This window comes from Coturnix japonica, chromosome 4 (assembly GCF_054131305.1).
Source record: "Coturnix japonica strain WE chromosome 4, WE-NBRP24, whole genome shotgun sequence".
NCBI classification, from domain to species: Eukaryota; Metazoa; Chordata; class Aves; order Galliformes; family Phasianidae; genus Coturnix; species Coturnix japonica.
The window spans coordinates 31,124,190-31,139,718 of record NC_140666.1 but is presented as its reverse complement, the minus strand read 5'-3'; the positions used below and the strand labels follow the sequence as shown (position 1 = coordinate 31,139,718).

At 36.0% G+C, this 15,529-nt stretch overlaps 1 long non-coding RNA gene across 4 annotated transcripts in view; it reads right to left on the bottom strand.

Annotated features, from left to right (window-relative positions):
* Positions 1 to 10,612: 10,612 nt before the first annotated feature.
* Positions 10,613 to 15,529, bottom strand: part of LOC107313086 (uncharacterized) — a 58,099-nt gene continuing 53,182 nt past the window's right edge. For all 4 annotated transcript variants that reach the window (XR_014945255.1, XR_001554789.3, XR_001554791.3 and 1 more), the window contains 3 exons: positions 12,349 to 12,393; positions 11,815 to 11,974; positions 10,613 to 10,837 (listed from right to left, as the gene is read on the bottom strand). This is a non-coding gene — a long non-coding RNA (uncharacterized LOC107313086). The remainder of the gene's footprint in view (positions 10,838 to 11,814; positions 11,975 to 12,348; positions 12,394 to 15,529) is intronic.

Here is a 15,529-nt window from a genome sequence, read left to right as displayed (position 1 = left end):
TAAGTCAATTGTTTATGTTGCATTAAAAAAAAAACCAACCAAACAAAAAAACCCAAAGACACATAGTTAATGCATTGAACCAAGTAAGAATCACCCTTGAAAGTTTTGTGAATGTATCTGCAGACTGTCCATACATGTTAGTTTTAGCACATTACATCATTAGTGATTCTCTTACAATCTCTACTAGAGATCATTTGTTGCTCATTTTGGTCTCAAACATTCCGAAAGTGGCAGATCTTTTCCTCTGTGTTTGCAAGTACCTTTGAAGGTATTTTTTTAAATGTGTAGCAGTACTTTTCTAAGTTGTGCTATAGATACAGTGCAACAAAGATTACTTTTCTGAGTATACTTGTTAAATTTGAGTTCATGTTTAAAGTGTTTCCCAGTCTTGGCTGAAAGATCTTATCTTCACTCAAGATTTTATCAGCTGTTAGCATCATGCTTTGAATCAATCTTCTGTACCATCATAAAACACAGAAGAAATATCTTCAAGCAATTACAAACATATATCAAAGTTCACAGGATCAGCTCACTCCCCCGTACAAGCATAGAGTGACTTAGTAAAATATTTTGTATCATAAAATAATATCCTTGCCAAAAAGTCTTCATTTACTTCTCTACACAGTAAAATGACTAGCTCCTAATTTCACTTCAGATCTGCATAGTTAATGGCGGCTTTCCTGAAATGAAAAGAGCCAGAGGGCCTGCACACCTGAAAGACCATAGAGACAAATAGCAGAAAGCTAAAGTCCTAATTAACTCCAAGACAAACTTCCTCAGTGAGTTTTACCCAAATAAGACCAACTTCTATACACTACCAAATAAATTACACTCTTGTTCTGCAGGTAATTCCTTGATTTCTATAAAACTGATGCTGTTCTAATATGTGGGAAGCCTGTTGTAAGGAAAAGCTTACAGCCATCACCACTAAAGTCTCCTTAGAGAAAGGAGAAGCAGGGAAGAAGTCACTGTGAAGCAACATGGACTGTTAGTGTTTTACCTGGAGTAAAAAATCATACTTATTACTAGCAGACTTACAGATAATTGTCCACTGCATTACAATGACTAAAATTCTCTACACATTAAGGAAAGAAAATTGACCAAATTTCTAACATTGAAATTGTAATGTTAGAGCCATAGAGTTGTAGTGCATCCAGAGATATACAAAAATGATCCAAGGAAGGGAAGAGCTCCACAAGAAGGACAGGCTGAGGGAGCTGGGGCTGCTCAGCCTGGAGAAGAGAAGGCTCTGGGGAGACCTGAGAGCAGCTCTTGAACATTTTCAATAAACAAACCTCAGAACTGCCACTTCAGAATAACTTCCTTAAGGGTTTCTAGAGTTCAGCCAACACATACAGGGAAACCTTCACTCTTCTAAGGAAACAGCATCTCACAAGTATGAAGGCAGCTCTCGTGCCTGATCTATAAGCACACGATGCCTGGAGCATTGTTACACTCTGAACAATTTTTTTTAATTGTACCCACCAACAGAAACACTAGTACAGACCTTTCTGGTAAAGTAAGGAGGTATTCTGCAACAATCTGCTGTTACCTTAGGAATTACAATCCAGTTTGCAAACAGTAAATTGATATAGAAGTATTCAAAGAAATCTATATTCTTTCTCACATTTTGTTTACTCACGCTCTTCACCAGCATTTTATAACACTTTTTAAATGGTCCCTAGAAGCCTTCTAAACAGAGTTCACCAGATTTAATCCATTCCACATTACTCAGGAATTCTTTCACAGAGGCGAAGCCTGAAAATTGAGTTACTTACAGCTAGCTTTACACAGAGCTCCCTGCAGAGTGACTCCTACCATTACACTAGAGCCCATATAGGAGAGAACTCTAATTAAGAGCCTAACAATGCAGTCAGACATTTAACCTGAGATATCCTCTTCGAAAAATACCATCTCCCTAAGAGCCTGATTTGGAAACCTGCTCAGAGAAATTTGCTTTAAATCCACCCTTCAAAAATACACCTAACCTCTTCTGCAGCTGGAAAGAGGTCACTAAGAAAGATTGTTATTAATCATTTTCTTCCATTAAACACTGCCAACACCACTAATTTTACTCATTTGCTCACAAATTTCATACTCATTATAGAACTTGTGGACTTTTTTTCTTCAGTGCAACTAGGGAACAGATTATTCTGCTTGAGATCAGTGTAATTACATAGAACTTGGCAGAGAACTTTGGTATCTTTTTCTTTCTTGTTAATTCAGTCTTTAGCCTGAAGTTGGACAACCACTATCTGGCAATAGAATATCAGCAAAACCCAATTTTTCACAGGTCTGGTAGAGCACTTTTAACTGGGCACATATCAGATTGCTGTGTCTGTGAACCCAAATAGTTAGTTTAATTCCTGTAAGCTATTGTGCCAGCTCTTTCTCTGGCTTGCCCACTGTTCTTGTGCACATGCCATCTGTTTGTGAAAATGAAACTCTGCAGCACAATTCTGTTTGTTCAGACATAATCTTCCAGACTCATCAACAAGAATATTCTCCCCTGGTTTTGTGCTTTGGTTTAACAGTTAATCATTTCAAAGACATATAACAACTGAATCAAAGTACAGAAACCACTTAAAGATTTTTTTTAAAGGAAAAAGTTCTGTGCTTTAACCAGTGCAAGAAAAAAAAAAAAAAAAAAAGATACAATTATCCAATTCAACAAAACAAACAGAACATTTCCATATGTCTCTTATTATATTCAATACATGCTTTTAATTCTTTAATGGGAAAAAGTAAAAGTTGATGTAACCACATGACATTTAGCTACCTGACTTCCAGTAGACTGAAGAGGATCTAGATATATGTGTGATCTTGAGAAGCCATACTATAGAATGTCTAAATACTAACTTTATTTCAAATTGGCTAAGAAGTACTTATAAAACAGAAAATAGATAAAACATTAATACTAGATTCTGTAAGCAGTGAAACCTGTAAATCCAAACCTACAGAGGCATTTTAGACATCTGATTCTAACCTCATAATGAGAGTTAGGAGCCTATATGGTTTCATGCATGTGTGTCTATCCTATAGCCCTTGGGCCACATATGTCCCTGGACAGCTCATACTGTGGCCACCCCTTGCCCTGCACCATCATGGTGATGGCTCTGTCCAGGTGCACACCTATTGCTCAGGAACAATCAAACCACTGGTATATGATTGGCACCTGGAGCCAAGGGACAGGAAGGACACAATACAGTGCCTCTTGCACCCATCACACGCATGTGGCTTGGGCCACTTGGTGATAAAAATGCAGTGAGTGCCAATACTAACGTTTAAGTCTACATCATGGCATCTCAGAAGAACCAAAAAAAAAAATAAAAGTGTGGCTTAAGGAAACGTGTTCAAAGAAAAATGGACAGATAAGTAATTTTTTGTCAAGACAAACAATATGGCACTATGCTTAATTTGTAAGGAAACAGAGTCAGTTTTCAAATATCACAATTGAAAAATACATTATCTGTAGAAGTGCTGCCAAATGTGATGCATGTCAAGGAATGCTTCTTAAAAGCAAAACAGCAAAACTCTAAACAAATCTGTCATCTCAACAAAATCTTTTCCAAAAAGTTAAAACTCAAACAGACTCTGTTATATGATTGCTAAAAAATCAAAGCCATTTCCCAATGGTGAATTTATTAAGCAGTGTATGGAAAGCATGACAGATATAATGAGTCCAGATAAAAATGAAGATTTTTCTAATGTCAGTTTGTCTCACCAGATTGCAGTGAGGCAAACTCAAGAAACAGGAAAATCTAACAAAGTAAATCTGGAGAGTAAAGCTGCTAATTTCTGATTTTAAGCTTGGGCAACATACTGATGCCAAAGATACAGCTCACCTTGTCATTTTCATTAAAGGTACTGACAACAAATATAACGTCACTGAATAAATGGCTTCTTTGGTGCTATTGAAAGACACAACTAAATCTCTTCATTAGTATGAAGCAGTAAAAATTATGTTAAAGCAATTTTTTAAAAACCTTGCCAGTGTATCTGGTATAGCTACTGATGGTATCTCAGCAATGGTCAGCAAAAAAGAGAAACTTATTAATAGAAGATGATGTGATTGCTACCAGCAACTCATATTCAATGAAATATCACTGCATTGTACATCAAGAAAATTTATGTGAGAAAGCTTTAAAAGCAGATAATGACATGCTCATTCATCAAACTATGAATTTCATAAAGTCCAATGGATCAAATCATGTTGTTTATGGGGTCATTATTTGTTTTTTTTCTGAAGAAAGGTGGCTAAGTTGTGGTAAAATGCTAAAAACATTTTATTATTTGTGAAATGAAATCAAGTCATTTATGGAATCCAAAAGAAAATTTGTACCAGAACGTGAAGATAAAAAAAGACTCCCAGTCTTTGCATTTTCAAGATTTCCAAAAAAGGTCTTAAATTTTTTTTGCATATTCATGACTCCTTTCTCAGTTGACATAAATATTCCTCTTTATTCAATATGGCCCTAGCAAGCCAAAAGGTTGGATATCCATGATTTAGTAGATGAAATAGTAAGTACATTTTAAGTACATTTTACAGAAGTAATTGTTACAAAATTTGCCATTTCTAAATATACATTCTGCTAGAATAAATTAAGGAAATGTCTCCATTTATTCCATGGCTGTACAGACCCATCTTTGGATACTACAAAAATAAGGAAGCAAGACTGCAATTCATCTCATGATACATTTTTTTCCTATGTGTTTTGCCTGGGTTTTTTGTAGCTGAAGCCACTATTGTGTTGACAACCTGAATTAGATATGTAAAACATACTTGTTAGACTGATATTCAGGAAAACTGTTTTAAAAGCTTAAAAGTTCACTTTCACCATTTTACAGTAGTCAAAGGTCACAGTGCTATCTGCAGCCTAGGAATTGTTTCAGTACCACTTAAGAGTACTGGAAATTAGAATTTTTAAAGTTATAAATAAGATCTGTTCATCAATCTAAATACATGAATATGAGAATTGTTGCAACACAGGATAGCATTTTCATCAAAAAGTTGTATTTAATGATCTCACGTTTGAAATATTGAAAATATATGAGGCATCCTACTTCCACATTATTTCATGACATCACACGTAATCACTTCCCTTGACTTTATGAATCCTGTAGAATTACTGTCAAGTTGTGTTTGGCTGAGAAATCTGTTTATGTGAAGTTCATTCATAGTTATGCTTCCAAGTGAAAAGATAAATCCATCTGCTGTCTCTCACATCACTTTTCCATGAAAGAGTGCAAGATAAAGCCTGTAGTATTTTTTTTTAAGATCTTTCTTTGTCTGTTTCATTTTCAGCTATGAAATTAAAGCTTTTCAGTACAGCACACTGAAGCTTCTCTCCACTGAGGTTATGAAGCATCATTAATTCTTAGCTTTAATATCTACACACGCAAGATGGTCACATATTCTAATCTCATCAAACTTCTACTTCAAACAAAGGTTGTGTTGCGAGAAATGTCATGAGCAGGTTCTTACCTTACTCAGTTACTTACTTCAACTTCATTCCAAAGAAACTATTACTTAGAGCCCAAGAAGTAAGGCAAGATATTTTACTTTCTTACCACTTGACATTTTGAGATGATTATTTACTCTCTGGGGTCTTTGTTTCCTCAGTTGGAATACTTTCTTAATTCCAAACTAGCCAAGCTTTCAAATTAAGGCTAAACACACTCATCTGGATTTAGTACCGCCATCTATGGGAAAATAGAAAGGAGTTTTAGTGAGATACCTAAACCCGTATCTGCAGCAGCTTGTGACTTCTTAAATATAGCCTCAGATTAAGAACTGGAATAAAACTAAACATGAAATGGTCAGCTGATTAGAGAGCAAGATGTTTGCTTAGCACAGCAGCAGGCATGCTGAATTTTATTAGAAGTGAGCAAAGCAGACACCTGATTCTGCTAACTCTACTGGATTACTCAGTCTAACAAGAGTCATACTGGCATTTATGGATCACAAAATAACACTTCATTGTTCACCATATTGCCATGCCAACACCCTAGTGCCACCTGTACAGACTATGCTAAGTAGAAATTCCACATTTGCCATTCAAAGAGATGATAATAACACAGATATAGCGTCAGAATTTTTTGTGCTGTGGTTTTACATCACAGATGATAACATCTGGCTGCAGCTTACAGGGCAAGAGTTTAAGTGGTGTTGGTTCTGGGTGTTCTTTTTCAGAGAAGTAGAGAAGGTTTGGGCATATAGCCTTGAAGTGACAGAAGTCCTAAGCAGTGTCACTACAAACCAAAGTAGTACTACAGAAAAAAATGGTGTAGTCAAAAATGTATATTTTGCATGATAAAGTGAAAGATGCTACCAGTGAAGCATCAGTCATCACCTCCTGACATTTAATTTAACAGAACATTGAGAACAAGAGTGCTGATAATGCTGGAAGCTGATATATCAAAGAACAGAAAATTTGAAGATTTAAGAAGACAAAGGTACAGTCAGCTAGAAAAGAGATCACAGTGACTCCCATTCAAAACAATACTATGTCTAGCTACCATGGCACTGCATATTAGAAGGAATGTATCAATAGGGCAACTGCACTAATCCACAGCTTTGTGACTCTAGCTACATGTTCTGTGGGGAGGTACAAGCAGCCTCTTCAGCCTCCAGTTAGCTCTTCCTCTCAAAAAGGCCTTGCACAGGAGCATTTCAAGCTGGATTGGGATAGAATGGCTGGCCTACTTCCTTAACTTTTGTAGGTAGTTTGTTAAGACATAATACTGTTGCAATAAAAAGACTAGTGCTCTCTGGCAGCAGCAGTGCAGATAGATCTCCAATGATGTATTAAATTGGAAATCCCAGTGACCTTACAAATAATTTTAAAATGAATTGACTTTCTTAGTGAATTTACTTCAGTCTGGTTGACAAGTAGACACAATAATATGCCTTTTACTCATACTCAACTTTTTGTTGTTTTTATTGTTTTTGTTGTTTTAAGATTAATAACATTAGCTTGGAAGGCAGATGTACAAAATGCATCAGGAAGAACCATCCATTTCACGATACTGAAAACCATCATAAAATGCATAAGTAACTAGTACACAGACAGTGAAGGAAACATAACTCTGCCTGCAACTCATCTCAGGGAGATTTGTTAATATTTCAGAGGAAACTCAAAATTCACAAATCATTCTTTCACTCTTCTAAACAGACAGAGGTTGACTCGTTAAACATTCTCATTGTATTTCTTTTCCTATTTATTACTCATAAAATTTTCACTGTGAGTAGTTTCACGGAAAGGAAGGAATACACACTGGTTCTTATGTATCTTTCTACCATTATATTCAAGGAGCAGCAACTATTAAATATAAAGAATAGGGTACAAGGGGCATGTTTTGTTGTTTTTTTTTTATTATCCTAAAATACTGCAAAAACAAAGAGAGCCAGGGGATAGTGCATTCACAGACTGTTCCTAAAAGATTCCTACATACACAGGTTCTAGCTTCAGTTATGGAGTCTACTGTGCTCAGGAGTGGAACAGAAAATACAGCATATATGCTAGACACTTTTAAATGAAGCCAGTCAACTGCTGATGTGGGGGATGCTAATCCATCATTTCTGCATACTTCCTGTTAAGCAGACTTCCAGACAAATAAGACTATTTTAAAATCTAGGTCTTGAGCTTTGCTGTTCCCAAGAACTTGAAGCTCTGACTAATTTCAGCCTTCCCTCCCATCACAAAGTTTCATCTGAGATTCCTGTAATTTGTAAGAACGGACCTGTCATTGCAGAAGTTAAGATCTCTAGCCTGGAAACTACTGGTACTTCAGCTTAGGAAGTAACATTCTCAAGCTCAAACAAGATTACTAGAAATCTTTTGTGTTTTAGACCCACAAAAAGCTGAAAATAATTTCTCCCAATTCTCATCTCCCCATCTTTCACAGAATACAGCTTAGTAATTAAAATGATTAATTAGCAAGGGTCGCTGAAGATACAGATAGTGGTGTCCAGAATGTTCACCAAGAATGCAACAGGTGTTGCACATGCATGTGCCTAGGTGGCTTCAATTTTGTTCTCCTCACTACAAGAAAGACATAGAAGTCCTGGAACATGTACAGAGAAGGGCAACAAAACTGTTAAGGGGTCTGGAGCACAAGTCTTATGAGGAACGGCTCAGGGAGCTACGACTGTTCAGTCTGGAGAAGAGGAGGCTCAGAGGAGACCTCATTGCACTCTACAGCTTCCTGAACGGAGGCTGTGATAAGGAGTGGCTTGGTCTCTTCTCCGAGGCAACAAACAGGAACCAAGGAAATGGCCGCAAGTTGAACCAGAAGATGTTCAGACTAGACATAAGAAGGACCTTTTTCTCTCAGAGAGTGGTCAGGCACTGGAATGGCTGTCTAGGGAGGTGGTAGAGTCGCCGTCCCTGGCAGTGTTCAAGAGGCGTCTGGATGAGGAGCTACAAGATATGGTTTAGTGGTTTGTGGTAGGAAGGGTAATGGGAGGAGGGTTGGACTAGATGATCTTGTGGGTCCTTTCCAACCTTGTGATCCTGTGATTCTATTATTCTACTTCAAGTACTGAAAATACATCTTCTGTTAATGTAGAACTGTGCCATAACACACATTTGTCCAAGAGCTGCAAGAAAACTGATAGTCATTTGTCGGCCTCCAGGATACTGAAAGTTGTATTTGCTGTTCCTGTTTCTTTTCTAACAAAAACATGCTTTCTATGCAGTATGTCTGTTGGATTTTGTTGTTTGTTTTTTTTAAGCTTACTAGCTCAATAGGTTGGTCTTTTCATGCGATGCTCTCGTTTGATCCTTCCCTTGTCTGTATTCCATGATTCATAGACATCCACGTTTACTTGTGTTCATTTGTTGGTTTGCCAAGTGACAGGTTTATTGGCCTTGTTAATGATGTCACAGATTTTCCTCATACATCAGTCATCTCAAGTGGCATTTAGAAAGGGCATTTTCTGTCCATGATCAATAGCTTCTGTAGCTGCTGTAATATTTGTTCTTACTTAGAGATATTACTCAGAATGTAAAAGCAATTGATTGTAGGCAGAAAATACGCCCGCCAATTGCAGATGAAGAGGGAAAGAATCTAAAGTGCCCTTCAGCTTAAGTAGTTCCAGCTGGTGATACACTAGTACTAATCAACATACATGTTTGAGAGTCACCAGAGCCTTCTCAAGCAAATGGCTGATTTTCCTCACAAGTTGAAACCCAAAGTATGATTTATTCCAGTGAAAACATGAATCCAAATTTCTAATGCTGGTTTTCTCAGAGATCTACTTTCACAGTGACTGAACAAGAATCTCCTGTCAATGAATTAAAGTGGTAAAAATGCAAGCTTGGTTTTTGTTATGCAAACTGGAACTGATTTGAAGTATTGTTCTTTCTTCTTTGGAATGAAGTTTAAGTAGATGATAACCTGCATATCTGATTTTAACAGGTTGTGATTAATAAAGAGTGGCATTACTAATTACAGCAAAATGTCAGCATATCTTTGGTTTGGTGCATGGCCAGAACATTTTCCAGTTCTGAAGCCTGGTCTGATAGCCACAGCCTGAAAAGTGGGACAGGCGCACACATACTTGCCTCATTTCATACATTATGTTAGACAATTACATCCAGAAAATTGGTCCAAACAACCCTTTTTCAGACTATCTTGTCTTCTTATCTCCAAACTTTCAACCACATCAGCATTAATTTCTGTTCTCCATTGCAGATGGCTGCAAGAAATTATCCCATATTTCAGTAGTACCTCTAGTCATAAATTGTTCTTTCCCATGTTCCCCAACTATGAATAGGGTATATACCAAATGATAATAGTAAAGCTGGAAGAAGAAGAAAATTTAAAGGTGACTTTCAACAAGCTTAACATAAGCAACAGCAAAATGGCCAGATCCCAGGAGATGCTAATCCAAACAACAGCTTTCACAAATTATTGTATCTCACTTGCTTATATGAATATCAAAGAATCTTTATACAAGCTGCTTTAAGGCTCAATTTTAACATGTACCTCAGTGAGATAAAAGTACAAGTTCCAGTAACACTGGATTGGAGCACATAACTCTGTCTTTCTGAAAGAATAAAAACAAGCTGTGGTTAGCACGAAATCAGTTTTACTTGTTGTTTTCCATGCAGCTTTCAGAGATTAAGGGATTCATTTGAGCAGATGCAGTCATTAGACCCTGCTGTAGATGGAATTCTGGATTCATGATTCAGAAACAATACATTCAACACGTTTCTTCAATAAATGAAATTCAGATGCCAGTGCAAAAGCTATATAAAATGTGAACCTTTTGCCGCTTACTTATGCCAAATAAATCTTTTCATTAGAAAGAAGCTCTTACTTTCATAGGTATTTCAACAGAATGTGTATGTTAAATCACCTGTGTAGAATAATAAATATCATAATATCATAAAATAGATTTTTCTGTGCTTACAAATTCCAATTACTTGAGGATTTAAAATTAATCACTTGATAAATTTTTATCAAGCTATATTTTGGGACCAATAATCTAACTTCAAGTTTTTCTATATGCACAGTTTCCTTGTGAATTTCTATGTATAACGAGTACATGCACACTGAGTCTGAAAAACTGCTTTAGATTGTTTTAATATCAGCAAAAACAATGTGAAATATATGTGTTTTTTTATTTAGAGATTTTTTTCAGAGTCATCAGAACAGGCAAAGCTTTCAGTCAGTGCTTAAATCAGCATCTTTGCACTTGATCCAGTCTGAAGTTTTGCAGTTTAAGAGTCACCATCCTTTCTGCTCATCCCAATATAAAATACTGAATTAAATATTTGTTGTGGGCTTTACTCTGATGTGCTTTTGTTCTTCCAACTCCCAGCCAGACCTAGAAGTGTAAGCAGAAAGAGTTACTTGGAAATAGGAATCATAAGAAATCCTTAAGAAATGTTTCCAAAATTTCACCTTTACTTGGGATATTCACCTAAACTCAAACAATTTTGCACCAAATCATCAGATTTAGAATGTAAAGATCATTCTCAGGAACTGCACTTGTGTTGCTAGTCAGGATTTCTTCTGATACACCATTTACTCAAAGGAATTTTCCATGCTGTCATTGCCCTAAAGATTCTTTTCACGGTCTCAGTGACAATGGCATCTGCAGAGGGGAGCTCCAGCCACTTGAAATTCATTAAAACATACTTGAGATTGACAATGAGTTGAAAACATCTGTCAGACTTGGCCAAGATTTCAATCAAGTGTGATGTTGCTCTGTTACTGTGGTACATTGACTTAATAAATGACTCAACTGATGTCACTGCAATGAAAGTTGGGTTCTAATTACTAGCCCATTTGGGGGTTTTGTTTTGTTTTGTTGTTTGTTTGTTTTTATTGTTATTTTTTTCTGAATCTGAATTTTACTTCCACTTTATAGGTTCACTATGCATGTGACATTAATTACAACTAATTTGCTGAACCTATAAGCTAAGGCAAGATGATATAGACTAGCTTTATAAGTTGCTGTATTAGGCATCAGCAAACATCTAACATGGTAAGCGTATAATGATCCTCCTATGCACTACTGCAAACAGTCTAAAAATGATGAAAAAGTGACAATCTGATATTTTTCAGCTTCATTTTTTTAAAATCAACAAGTCCCAAACAACTCTGAGCAAAAAGCTTCTAAGAACCTACTGTCACTTTTGAAAAATAACATCCAGAGAAACCTCTTAGTTAAACAAGTTATTTTTCAAAGAAGCTAAAGAAGTGTATACCTAACCGAAGGTCTGCCACAGTCAGAAATGAAAGGTTTGTTCTACTGTTTCAAATGGAATGGGAAAGAAGTAGCATATGATTAATTCTTACCTCCAGAAAGCCAAAGTTTTCTCTCAGATGTAAGCGAAGGAAATCCTATCTGGTGACAGATGGGCTTCTTACTTTGTCTTCTCATAACAATTTTGTCCTATTTTGTTTTCAGAATCCATTTCATCCAAAGGTGTTACAGGGACTTCTTGAGCTCTCCTTTCTTGGAAAGGGTCACATTAACATGAGAGTTTAGATAAAGTAATGATTTTACACAAAGCAGGACCCTAGTCTAGTAAGGTGTTACAATTATTATTTACTTGATAGAAATCACTCATATTGCGATGAGTATGCCACATAGTAAAGTTATAGCTGCACAAAAACCTTGTCAACCATTAAGTCCTATCAATCTGATGTATGAAGGATGCTAATAGAAATTATTTTATGAAATCCTACAACAAGCATTTACTTGATTCGGAGAGTTTTCAGGTTTTTTGTGTCTTTTTGTTTGTTTGTTTTGTTTTTTGTTTGTTTTTGTAAACGTTGTTCAGTTGTAAAACAAAATAGTAAATGTACAAAGTAGCCAAGTTTACTAACCATTCTGAGAGCCTTCTGCTTCAGCAAAATCCAGCAAAGATTGCCCTGAAACCAGTAGAGCAGATGAAGGCAAATGAGAAGGGCTTTAAATACCCCAACCAAACTGCATACATTTATGGGAACTCAAATTCAATACTGTATCTCTGGGCAGGAACAATGAAGAGTAAACACATGGTTCTTTAAAAGTCAGTCATTCCCACTTGCAGACACTGACAAATTCAGAATGTGTGTGCAACAGAACTGTATCTCCAAAGAATGTTTTCTTCATTTTTTAGATTATTTTTTCTTTGAAAAAAACACTGCCATTTTCTGAAATGATTACTATTACTTAAGGATAAAGAAAGCATAGGAAAGGAAAATAAAGAAAGAGTTGATTATCAATTACTTAAAATTATTTCCCATTCAAAAATAAATAAATAAGCCGTTGTCTAGTTTAATACAATGAAAATCTTAAATTTGTCTTGTGAAACCTATATAGTCACAGAAAATCAGTCTTTTTAATTTTATACTAAGTGGCCCAATTACATACATGGTTCCTCTGTGAGAGACTGGAATACCATTTCCTGCTTCATTCTTACTTTATAAAATAAAGTTATTCATGCAGCCAGCATCTGTCTCTCCTAGCAACCTTTTAATTCAGAGGAGAGCACCTCTACTTCCACAAAGATATTGCAAAGATATAGAAATTTATGTAATATACTAACATATACATTGCAAGGCTATTGAACATTTTAAATAATCTTCTGAAGTACACAATATTATTGCAATGACTTCTCTTTTTACTTAGGCTTAATGAACACAGAAATGTGTTCACAAGACCAAGAAAGTTTATGTACTAGAAATTTGCACTTATTTTTCTTTTCTATGCCAAAAAAAAAGAAGAAAGAAAAAAAGAATAAGAAACAACAACAGCAACAACAAAAAAAACCATCATTTTGGGCAGGCATCAAGGGTCAAGTAATAATAAGATATCCTTAACCTTAGGGCTACTCACCCTTCAGATAATCTTACTCTAAGCAAACTAAGAAATTGGAGGGCACAAAGAATATGGTGCAAGCCAGTTCAGGTAAAGAAGACAAAAATCTAATCAGAGAAAACTGTAACAATGTTCTCTTAGGCCTTTTAGTCTCCAGGATTTAATAATAATATCCATTGACAGCTTACTCACTGAAGTCCTGGGTGGTGTACCAGGAACTTTAACAGCCATCCAGAGAATAAGTCCGCTCCTGTCTTAATCCTGATACAATTCATACATGCAAATTTATTTAAGAGGAGGCATGAATGAAACTCAGTCATTCACAAGTACAGTCAGACTGAAACACGTGTGATGAGCAAACAGTCAGATATTATTTCTTATGAATCTGCTATACAGACATCAATTTCTATCCATTTTTAAAAGTGGACAGATAAGATGATTACAGAAGCAATGTACACCTCAAGATTCTGGTGAGTAAACATATTTTCACTGCACAGTGTTCTCTAGAAGCCCCTAAAAATCTGTGCTGTTTTACGGTCTCTAACAACATCTCATCCACTTCTCAAAAAATGCCACTTGAAATTATAAGTGAGGTGAGGTCATAATTCCCAGCTCATCTCCTGCCTTTCTCAAACAAATAGAGGAGAACTGAGTCAGCTCTCTGGGAGAGAGTATTAATGGCTTCTAATGTGTTTGCGCTATTCTTTATATTCTGTAATAAGCAGCTCTGCTGTAAATCTCTATCCCTAGCAATAAAAAGGGCTAAAAATTAAGTTACTGTAATCTAGTTGTGCTTTTAGCATCATTTTGAATAAATCTAGCAACACTACATATTTTTACATTATTTTTATTAAATATCTATGGCAAGTACATTAATCTAATGTTCACTTAGCAGCAGCATATGTACCAAAGCATAGCTGCAATAAAATAGAGTACCGCTTCACAGTCAGCTAAAGACAAAATGCAAGCAAATTTTGCCTCCCCATAAGAAGTAACATAAGAGATTCTTGATTGCATCCATACGGAATGAAACTCCCCTATATGCATACAGGCTTCCTAGTCTAATGATTATCAAGTTTTAAATAATAACTATGGAACATTTGTGTCTGCTCTAGAATAAATTTTAGTAAGAAAAACTTCACAAACATCATCATTTAAAAATTACCCTTTGTACTTGCTTCAGTCTCCATAAAAAAAAATCATAATAATAATAATAAAAAAAAAAAAAGATTTTTCTCTTAGATATCTAAGTCTTTCTGCAGTTGTGCTTCAACACCTCTTACAACTGCCACTGTGCAACTAGCATCTGTACAGGCAAACGTAAATTCAGCAATTCCTAGGAATAATAGGTATATCGCAGTACGAGACAGTTAATCACTTTCAAGGCCAACTTGAGCCCAATTTCATAGCTTTGTATTCCACTCAAGTTTTGTCAATGTCAAGTCAACTCTCCCTACAGACAACGCATCTGCAATTAGAGATAGAAAAAAAAGTTTGCATGCAGTCCAAATCCTGCTAACTGGCAATCTTCTGATGAAAACTGCAAATAATTATTTCCATTCCCATGCACCAGTACTCCTGATTCCCCATCATTTCTCAGTTACATGAACTGATAGTTAATTTCCAAGACCAGAAAAAATGGTGTTTTTGACAGGAGTTAGTGATTTGCTATTTAGTCTCTGCACACAGACACTCATGCCCATATAATACTCTTCTCTGCTAAATTATTAATGTAACTCACAGATTCCCACTCTAACCTCATCAAGAAATGTTTATATTTTTTTATTTCCTCCCTAAAACAACACAGGCCAGGCGTCTGAGCATTTGGAAATGGCAAGCTTTCTTACAATGACTCCAAATGTAATACAATCTTACACAGCAATTCCAGAGACTCTAGAAAAGTCAGGTAGATGATACTGAAGGTATTGAGTGTGGGGTGTGTCATGTCTGGCAGAAAAGAGAGCAGATAGGAAGTAGACAAGGTGCAATACTGCCTGCAGCACACCAGCTGACCGCACAGTCTTGCATGCTCCTACCCAGGTGGTATGAAGCATTTTCTCACATATGCTTCATTGATTTCTATTACCAAACATCTAAATAAATGTATTACTAAGCGTTTGCTATTAGAGCTTTTCATTACTATTATTCAAAATGGCCCATTTCTGTGAAACATTTTGATTTAGGTGAAATTGTCTTTTTCAGGGC